Below are 10,055 nucleotides of genomic sequence, written 5' to 3' on the forward strand. Positions count from 1 at the left end.
CTTAACCTGAAACCGTACCACTTTAGCTGATGGGGCCTCCTGCTGCCGCATGATTTCCGTTCTCATCCTGAGATACTACTTCCGGGTTAGAGGAGTTTGTAACCTGAAGTGTCTGTAACCCGAGGTACCACTGTATTAATACTTTCCAAACAATAAACATGTATCAATTTGCATCTTTAAGTGAAAATATCGATAGGGTTTACCCTTTTGATTAGCCTAGTTTAATGTCTCAAATAAAATGGCTTAATAATGTAAAGAGCATGTGCACTGCTGTTGCTAGACTATACCTAAGGTTTGCACAGAATGTTAAATTGGATCCATGCAAAAGCCATACAAATAGTGACATACTCACCAGGGAGCTGCATGCCCCATTACTCTGCATCTATGACACACGCTCAGTTATATAGATGTGTGATTATTTTACCTTGGACTTAGCCATTGGCTTCCGGAAAGTAGAGAGACATCCAAAGGGTTGTCCAAAGATTCCTTGTCTCGTTCCGCGAGTTCAGCATGACGCCTTTCAGTCTCCGCAATTCCCCCTGCACTTTTCAAAGGCTAATGGATTTGATTTTGGCAGATATTCAGTGGGCCACATGTTGGGTTTATCTGGATGATGTGATTGTTATTGGGAGAACTTTCCAGGAACATTTAAATTGCCTGGAGGATGTGTTTAACTGGCTTTCAGCAGGCTGGTTTTGAAAGCACAAGGCCATCCAACTGTGACTTGTTATAGTCCCAGGTGCAAGGCCCCAGCCACATCATTTCTTCACAAGGGCGTCTTCCCAGATCCTGCCAAGATCAATACCATTAATAAACACATGGCCCACACCGCCAATGGCGGCACCGGAGACAGGCTTTCGGAAGCTTACTCTGTGCATCTGAGTTCTGGTTTTGCTTTGGCTGATGCATTTATATGCCCTTGCCAGAAAGAAAGAAAGAAAGAAAGAAAGAAAGAAAGAAAGAAAGAAAGAAAGAAAGAAAGAAAGAAAGAAAGCTAGTCATTCAGGAAAAATTCAGTGTGTTCTACCATACAGCATAAGGTTTCGAATATGGCTTTCTGGGCCAAATTGTGGCAACTGACACAAATTCATTTCGTTTGCACCATTCACCATGGCCTGTGCTTTTGATAACATTTGGAATAGTTTCTCAAGAACAAATGGAGAGAAGGAAAATATGGAAGGGCAGCAGGACCCATAACTCAGAGCAGAGCCACACCATACATTGAAAGCACATCCTGTGCACATTTAAAGCACCTGACTTCCCTTGCAAGAACCTTGGGAGCTGTAGTTTTCTTCTCACAGGGCTATGATTCCCAGCATTCTTAACAAACTACCATTCCCAGGATTCGGGGTGGGGTGGGGGAATAAGATACAATACTTTAAATGTGTGGTGCGGATCTGCTCAATGTGCCTAGATGTAGGAAGCTTCAGGTTCAGACCCTAACATCTCAATTTAAAAGGGTCTCAAGTAGCAGAACTGGGGGAAACCGCTAACATAAAATAAAAATAAGAATGACTGTGAAGAAATTTACATCTCAACTGTTCAGAAGTCTCATAGCTATTGTACACATTCTAAAATGCCCTGATGATGGAGAGTCTCTTTGGTTGGCTTGAAATGCATTGGATACTCTTGCTGTTTTTGTTTAATCGTTTAGTTGTGTCCGACTCTTCGTGACCCCATGGACCAGAGCACACCAGGCACTCCTGTCTTCCACTGCCTCCCGCAGTTTTGTCAGACTCATACTCTTGCTACATTATTCATTAAAAACTTAGGGCTCACCCATATTTCTCTAGAAACTTCTCTAGTAGTTTTCTGCTTGCCCCCTGCTTTATAGGCACAGATCTGAGTGGTATTCCCTTTGCCTCACCACTTTCCCCAGAAAAACCTATGATTTAATAGGTTTAACTCAATTGCAGCTTGTTCCAATTCAGAGCTAGTTTTCCCAGAGAAAAGCAGTGGGGCAAATGTTGGTTTACATAAATTGGTTACATATATTGCAAGCATGGGATCAGTACCTCTGTCTTTGACAGCATGGTGGTGCAGCCCTCTTTGCTCCTTACGATACTGTGGGTGCTTGAGAAAATGTAGGCTAATCATCTAAAATGCACATGAAAACATATATTGAAATGGATGTACTAATTCTTTTCTACAAAGCTGAATTAAGAAGAGGGCTGAATTTTAAGGTTTTCCAGATTTTTATGATGACCTCATTATTTAAATTTAAAAAGATAGGAAATAAGTGCTACTGGCTTTTAATGACTATTTTGCATCAAAATAAAAAAAAAATCCTTCCAGTAGCACCTTAGAGACCAACTAAATTTGTTATTGGTATGAGCTTTCGTGTGCAAGGTATCTGAAGAAGTGTGCGTGCACACAAAAGCTCATACCAATAACAAACTTAGTTGGTCTCTAAGGTGATACTGGAAGGAATTTTTTTATTTTGTTTTGACTACGGCAGACCAACACAGCTACCTACCTGTATCTTGCATCAGTTCAGCAGGAGAGGTCAGCAGGTATAAGCAGACTCCTGTATGCATTGCTGATGAGAATGGGAATGAGTATATGGATCTGAAGCAGTCATGATGCCCAAACTCTTAATTATGGTATTCTGAATACCAATCTGCCTGGCTTAGAAGCAATACGAATTGAAATTATTCCCTTCAAAGCTCCTCTGTGGCTTGGAATGGAGAAGAGATTTTTCACGTGTGCAAAAGACAGATTTTTAATATGGATATTTTTAGTCCAAGTCCTGGACACCAATCACACAGGGATGGGCAACTTGCTGCACCAGGTGTGGGCAAAGGGTGGGTATCCTGAAGTAGCAGAAAACCAAAAATTAAACTGGATCCTCCTTTCCCTTTGGTAGCATGGTTGCAGGTATTGAGAGTGAGGGGACAAAGCCTGAGCTTTCTGAAACCCCTTTATTTTCTGGCACAGAGGCAGAAAGGACTATGCCTGCCAGACTTCTCCCAGCCATTTAAAACAGAAGAATCCTGTTCCTTACACTGAATTCAACAACTCTGAACTTGGTGCAAGAATCATTCTCTGTTAAGGGGATGTTTCGAGCCCTATAATCAAGGCAGGCCACCCTCTGCAGGGATGCCATTATTTTCTTCTCCAAGAGCAGTGGTTTCAAGCTTATCTCTGCGGTTCTCCTGGGACCATATGGATCCAGCACACTTTCAGAGCCAACAAAGCAACGGTTTTGCAAATGCCCTATTATTTGCATGCTGGGTTCTTTTCCTATTCAAGTGTGCCGGGGGGGAATAACGTAAATAAAATCCCACATAAATATACCCAAATATTCCCAGCGTCCAACGACTATCAAATGTTAAAAGATGTGGGGCTTGGAGAGGATCATTGCAGCCTCATCAGTAGGGTCATTCTGTCCTTTGCAAACCACTTAAAGGTTTTATTTACAGTGAAGCGCTGTACAAATTCTGTTAAACTAATAAAATTAATTCTGAACGTTCAGGCTGTTTCTTCCCTTCTGACCTTTATTCTTTAGAAATCTGTTCTTTAAAGTGGCAGTTCAAGCAAGCCAACTGATTTCATATATTGACTCCAAAGGACTTCCTTCCCACTCCCTCTCCCCCCCCCCACGCCCCATGCCACTAGCTTTATAGATATTGACTTCAGATTAAAAAAGACTAGTAGCAAATTATATAGTTCATGCAGTCTGCATGCAGCAGGATTTTCTGGAAAAGCTGGCTCCAGCGAGTCTGGCACTCCGTATCATTAGAAATATTTAAAGCCACTCTTTGGAGCCACGCAGATGGCAATGAACTTATCTGGAACTGCCTTAACTCTGTCGAGGCAGCTGGTGTCTTGAATGCTGCGAGCTCAGACAGTTGTGGCAAAAGGGCCATTGCTTTCGTGATGTTTCCCTTTTCAAATATCAGGTTTGCACATCCCTAGGTCTGAGTTATATGAAGGAGTGCAGGCCCACCCACACATTAATATCACCCCTCTTTGTTTGCTCTGCATCCTGATCAGCAGAACTGCTGGGGAGAGGGCCTTTTCTGTGGTAGCACCATGACTATGGAATTCATTGTCTACTGATCTCTGGAAAGCTATCACACACCAGCCCTTTAGAAGACCCTTACAGACATATTTATTGTTTCAGGTGATCTGTACATGAAGAATAATTTCTTCTTTGTATTTCTTTTAGCTAATGATTCAGGGCTGGGTGTGAGCTCTTCAGTATTGTTGCCTTATTAATGCTGTTGATGTTGTAGAGAAACTGTTCTGTTTTGTATGTTTATTCCATTAATTTTATGCTATTTTTCATTTTACCATTGTCGAAGCTGTAATTTTATATTGTTATTATGCAAGCCACCATGACAGAGTTGTCTACTGAAAGGCTGTATACACACACACTTAAATAAATAACTAAATCAGTGTACATATAAATCTAAACTTAATGGCACAGGTGATCTGACCTGCAACTCTGCTCACCCATACTGTGGCTGGTCTGAAACAGGCATGGGGAAATGGTATACATGGACTGCCAGATGTTGTTGGACAGGCTGAAGCTGATGGAGACCCACAACATGCGTAGTGCCACAGGTTCCTCATCTGCAACCCAAAAGGGGAGGGGACGGAGAGAGATGATTGCCTGGATCCGATGCTTTTCTAGGCTGCAGTCCTTTGCACCCTTCCCTGGAGTAAGTCCCACTAAAAACAGGCTTCAAAAACAATTAATTACAGTAATAGGCAATTCAAACATCATGAAAACAAAAGGGTTATGCAATATGAACAGGTTAAAACAAGGAAACCAGGAAATAAATTGGCTTTTTATATACCTGTCTCAAGGCATTCTGTGCCTCTTTATTGACTCAGGCCATTCAGTCTCACGCCTATGACTACTGTCTTCAGTTAAGCTCCTCTAACAAAACCATACACAAAGCCTCCTTCTCTCTCTCTCTCTCTCTCTCTCTCTCTCTCTCTCACACACACACACACACACACACACACACCACCTTTCCTAAACTTGCTAATATTCTAAGGAATAACTACTAAGAAATGAATCACAGGATGACCCGTATATGCAGTGATCTCAAATCTACTGCTAGGTTCATATATATTGATGTTTGCAGCCTCTCTCATGGGCAACAACAGCCCAAAGACTTGAACGCATAGCCACAGTTACTTGCACTCCCCCAACCATACCTGTGAAACAACAGCTCTGCCATCAACATTGATCTCATCATGGCATCTCCTGTCATCCAACCCAATTTGTGTTCCTTCCTCTGAACATATAAAGACTTTGCAGAACTTTGCTGTTAGAGGAACTGGACATGGAGGAAGGGGTTAATTTCCTTCATGGGCTAATGTGGAACTTATTTCCAAGTTAAACAAGCATAGGCTACGATCTTAAGCATGCTTACTGGTGGGGTAAGCCCCTCTGAACTCAACGGGACTCACTTCTTGAGTAAGTATGCTTAGATCCATGTTGTACATCAGTTTGGGGAGTTGGGAGCGAAACTTGTGTGGTTGTGGGCAGTGGCGTAGCGTGGGTTGTCAGCACCCGGGGCAAGGCAAGTAATTTGCGCCCCCTAACCCGTGGATTTGCCCTAACCCCAGATGTTGCGCCCGGTGCAGCCGCCCCCCCTGCACCCCCCACACTACGCCACTGGTTGTGGGTCTGTTCTTTGTTTGTATTTTACACTTGGAGGCTATTGTCACACTTTTTCTTATAGAATGTTTTTATTTCAGTTTGATTTCTGTTGGAAAGGCCCTGACGCTTCATTTTAAATTTTTTTATGCACACCACATCTAAATGACTATAATACAAACCCAGCTGTCCTTGTTACTTGCGTTAATATAGTTCCATTTTATATGGTGATGGGCTTTGCCTAAGGGCTGGGCTGCATGGCTCCGAATTCCCTGTTTGTCAGCATTTTGCAAGATACGACATTTTCCATGGCAGAGTGTAAGGAATTTCATAAATTTGCTGAATGGATAAAGTAAGTGCGATGCAAAACAGTTCTGGGGACATGACAACAATCTTGCACAGATCTAGTTATGATTGTTATTACAAATAATATTTTATTTCTTGGACACTGGCTATGTGCAAAGGGCCAGGCGCTCTTTTTTGGCCTCACCCCTCACACATTCATTCTCAATGTGGAACGAAAGGGCTCCTATTTCTTTCTCTTCAAACCCTTGATTCATATGTAATATGAATAAGTGACCACCATCCTTATAGCAGCATCAGAGCCTATCCTGCATGCATGTATTGCGGGCAGCTCAGGGGTGGGCCAGCCTATTTTACCACCTGAGGCAAAATGGGTAAGTGCTGACCTGTGTCCCTGCTAAAGCCCCACTTACCTAGCTTGTGTGGTGGTGACTTCAGGGTTCCATCATGATCTTGCAAGAGTCCCAAGAGAGCCTGCAAGATCCCCCCAAAATTTCACAAGATTCCGTGGGGCTATCGTGCTATCCCACCACAACCCAGAAGCTGCTACCTCTTTGCCTTGCTTCTCCAGTGGTGGTGCCCATAGCTGCGACCCCCCTGGATTCTGCTGCCTGAGGCAGCTGCCTCAGTCTGCCTCATGAGTGGACCAGCTCCTCTGCTACCAGTACCTCATTTCAAACTTAGCAAGCATCCAGCCTGAGGCTTGTGGTTTCTACAAGACCACTTCCTCTGTAAGCTTGGGGAAAGAGACAGCAGGAGAGGCACACAATGGGAGGCTAAAAACAGGGCCATTCCAAATCATACCTGAACTTCAGAGAATTCTGGACTCAAGTAGAGAGGGGTACGGGGGTCCCAACCATCCACCTAAGCCCCCAGCACCATCACTGCTAGTGTCACTTCTAGGGATGACAAGAAGGCCTCCAACTAGCAAAGGAAAAATGAATTTGCTTTGACCTAAGACTTGGCTAGAGGGGTGGGGAAGCAAGCTGCAAAAGCCATATATGTTTTTATTTTATTTTGTTTTATTTTATTTTATAAAATAATTCTTTGTTCTTCTACCATAGAAAAATTAAAAAGAAAAGTTAAACCCTTAGCTCTTGCAAAACCTGGTCAGAATTCGCAACCCGAATGAAGTCACTGACCTTGGCAGTAGGATATGCTGCATTATCATGAAAAAGTTTGTGGCCTTCAGAGCTCTGCCCCTTATGAGATATTCTCTCCAAAAAGAAGTTCCTGTCCACATTAGCAGATACTACAAAGTATCTCATTAGCAAATGCTTTCCTTTTTTTGCTGGTGTCTAACTGAACTAGAGAAAGCAAAGAAGACTCAGGCTGCTGCAATTCTATGCACATTTCATCTGGTTTTGTTTTGTTAAAGTCCAATGAAAGTGGTCATTAACTTGCCTAGATAGTAGAGAATAATTCAGAGTTTTGGGGCAGCCTTCTCTCCTATCTCCCTTCAGTTTCAGCTAGATGCTTAGTAAGAAAAGCATTGCGAATTCTTCTTTTTCCATTTTTAATAGGTGTAGTTCTTATGCATTCCTTCCTTACTCTGATGAAAACTTCTGTGGAGCATTTCATGTTAATTCACCTGGATCTTCACAGCTCTGTAGGCGATCTGGGCAGATTTTACATGTGCATTTATGACACTGGAAGTCCAGAATCTTTGTTACACTTCAGTCTTGCCATTGTGCATTCAAGTACACATATGAATAACGTATTCCTACTAAACCACTTTCAATTCAAGCCTATTGCACATTTATCCAGAAGTAAGTTCAATAATGTATACTCAGGGAAGCATACAAAGTTAAACTTGCCAAAAGAGGCTGTACCACATATTCACTTTCTTTTCTTTTCTTAAATGACCACAGTTTAATTAAAAAGAACAGCAGTCATACAAGGTCTTAAAAAAGTGAGCAACATCACATACAGTTTTGCCCCTCTGGTATAGATGGGCCGGCAAAGCAACCCTTATAGACACTTGGTCCTCTTCTATGTCTGAGGCGTAGATCAAAAACCATTCCAGTCCAGCCCTGTCCCTTGCTTGTTGCAGAGAAGTTCTCAGCAGAGAAGAGGTGTTCTCTCTCCTGGGCATAGCAGCTTTGTCAGCATCTGAAAGCTGTTATCACATGTCCCATCACCACCCCACCCTTCATAATCTCTCCTCTAGGCTAAAGATGCCTAATTCCTCCAGTATCTCCTCATATGTTTTGCATTCTAACGTGACTGCAATGTGTTATGTTGTACGGAGTCCAGCTCAATGGAGTCACTTGGAAGAAGACAGGGAATACAATGTGTGAGGGTGACGGTGGTCTTGAAAAGGCAGTCCTTCCCTTTAATGAAATGCACACAATGTTCTCAGTCTCTGAAGCATTTGCTGGATGAAATGTAATCCGGAACTCATTTGGGATGTGGTTATGTCATCTCAGAACATGCGGAAATTGCAGCGTGATGCGTTGGGGAATAGTGGTGCTGCGTTAAAAGACGAGGGGGTGCCAGGTGAACTGGGAGCCAAATTCAGCGGCTGAAACTCCATGCAGCTCTAACCAATTGTGGCACACGCCTTCTGCTGCCCTTCCCTATATAAAGAGACACGCATCCCACCCAATTTGCCGGTTCCATGTTAACCTGTCAAGACTGAACCACATGGTCAAAAATCAGCACATAGCAAATGCATCGCATGCTCCTCTGATGGTGTGGCTGTATGGGCAGTCTGTCATCATACAATGAGATCCTTCTTTCTTTTTTTTACTCATCACACAGGGTGATAAGAGGTAAAGAAAAATAAGGTTCTGGTAACTTTAAAAGTTGTATATTAGGAGTGGGTGAGGGAGTTTGGGTATCAGTTTTTCCCAGCATGACAAGTTAAATCAGCCAAATTCCCCTCTTTTGCAGTAGAGATATGGCTGCCCCATGTTTGCTAAGGAAGAGAAATGTTTATTATGACGAACACATTTTGAGTAATGATTCTTTGGGCCCTTCCGGTTGACCTATTTACTGAACATTCATACTGATGTGTTTGCACAAAGTTTTTTGGTCCTTAGCCTATGTCCGGTCTTTCCTGAGCATTTGTTCTGATTTGTTTACAGGGCGGTTATTTGAAAATGAGCATTCACTCCGCATTCATCCTGACTGGCTTGTGAAATGTTTATATATCTTTCTGTTACTCATTCATTCTTCCTACGCTCTTTAATGTATTTCCCTGTCACTTTCCAAACCGCAAAAAGTCTGGTTCTTTTAAAAGTGGATTTGTTGTGCAAAGGCGACAGAACACTTGAATCCACTATCAAATATGGACGCCTAAAGTTCTGGTAAGTGTATGAATCCCACCTGCAAAATAGTGAGAATTTGGAGGTGCCTGTGACAGATACCCCCACTGAAGATAGGTGATGGGTGATGGGACCAATATCATGAGTGTGCTACTAGATAAATATCTACTTATTATTGCACAGAAGAGGTCTAGCATTAACTGTGTGTTGGTAGTGTTTAACAGCAGCAAGGTATTCCATTTCTGTGAGTGCTGTCCAGTGTCCATTCACTCCCCACCCAGAGATTCAAAGTACGTGGTGGCACTTCTGGAACAAAACTGTATATTTATTTAATTACACTCTATGAGGGCTTAATGCTTGATGGCCGGTCTGTGCTGCAAATGTGCTGGGCCTAATAAACAACAGTTCACCATGGGGACTTCCTCTGTGGTTGATTTCATATTGCTGTCCTCCTTCCTCCTCTGCTTTACCTTCTCTTTTGCATCTGGCCACCATACACTTACAGTAACTATGTGGAAAGGCATTTTGTGCGAAGGTGCCTCCACCCCCACACCGTTAATGCTAACTAAAGCAGCAAAAGAAAGCTGGCCAATTTTGCTGGTATGACTAAAATTGCCAAATTACTTGGGAAGATAAGTGGTGCTCCTCCTTCGTGCTGTTGATGAGCCAATACAGTTTGTGCCCTTGGTAGCTGTCAGGGAACTGCCATCGGAGCCAGAGGGAGAGGGAGGGCTCCAGAGGGATTCCGAAGAGCGTCCCGGGAGGGAGAGAAGCAGCACATCTTCTGGGGAAGGAAATCAGCGTAACACCAGTGGAGAAGGGGGGGCAGATGGGGGAATCGGCGAGGTGGCTCCAAGACTCCTCGC

General features: G+C 43.1%; 1 long non-coding RNA gene across 2 annotated transcripts; it reads right to left on the minus strand.

Moving 5' to 3' along the window:
• Nucleotides 1-20: 20 nt before the first annotated feature.
• On the minus strand, nt 21-5,497 carry LOC114603447 (uncharacterized). 2 transcript variants are annotated; one of them, XR_003708101.2, is made up of 3 exons: nt 4,806-5,497; nt 4,459-4,578; nt 21-2,097 (listed from the first exon to the last, which is right to left on the minus strand). It is a non-coding gene; the product is annotated as an uncharacterized LOC114603447 (long non-coding RNA). The 2 variants fall into 2 exon arrangements; XR_013394284.1 differs by having other exon boundaries at nt 4,443-4,578.
• Between the last annotated feature and the right edge of the window lie 4,558 nt (nt 5,498-10,055).

The sequence above is a fragment of the Podarcis muralis genome, chromosome 1 (genome assembly GCF_964188315.1).
Source record: "Podarcis muralis chromosome 1, rPodMur119.hap1.1, whole genome shotgun sequence".
In the NCBI taxonomy this organism is placed as follows: domain Eukaryota; kingdom Metazoa; phylum Chordata; class Lepidosauria; order Squamata; family Lacertidae; genus Podarcis; species Podarcis muralis.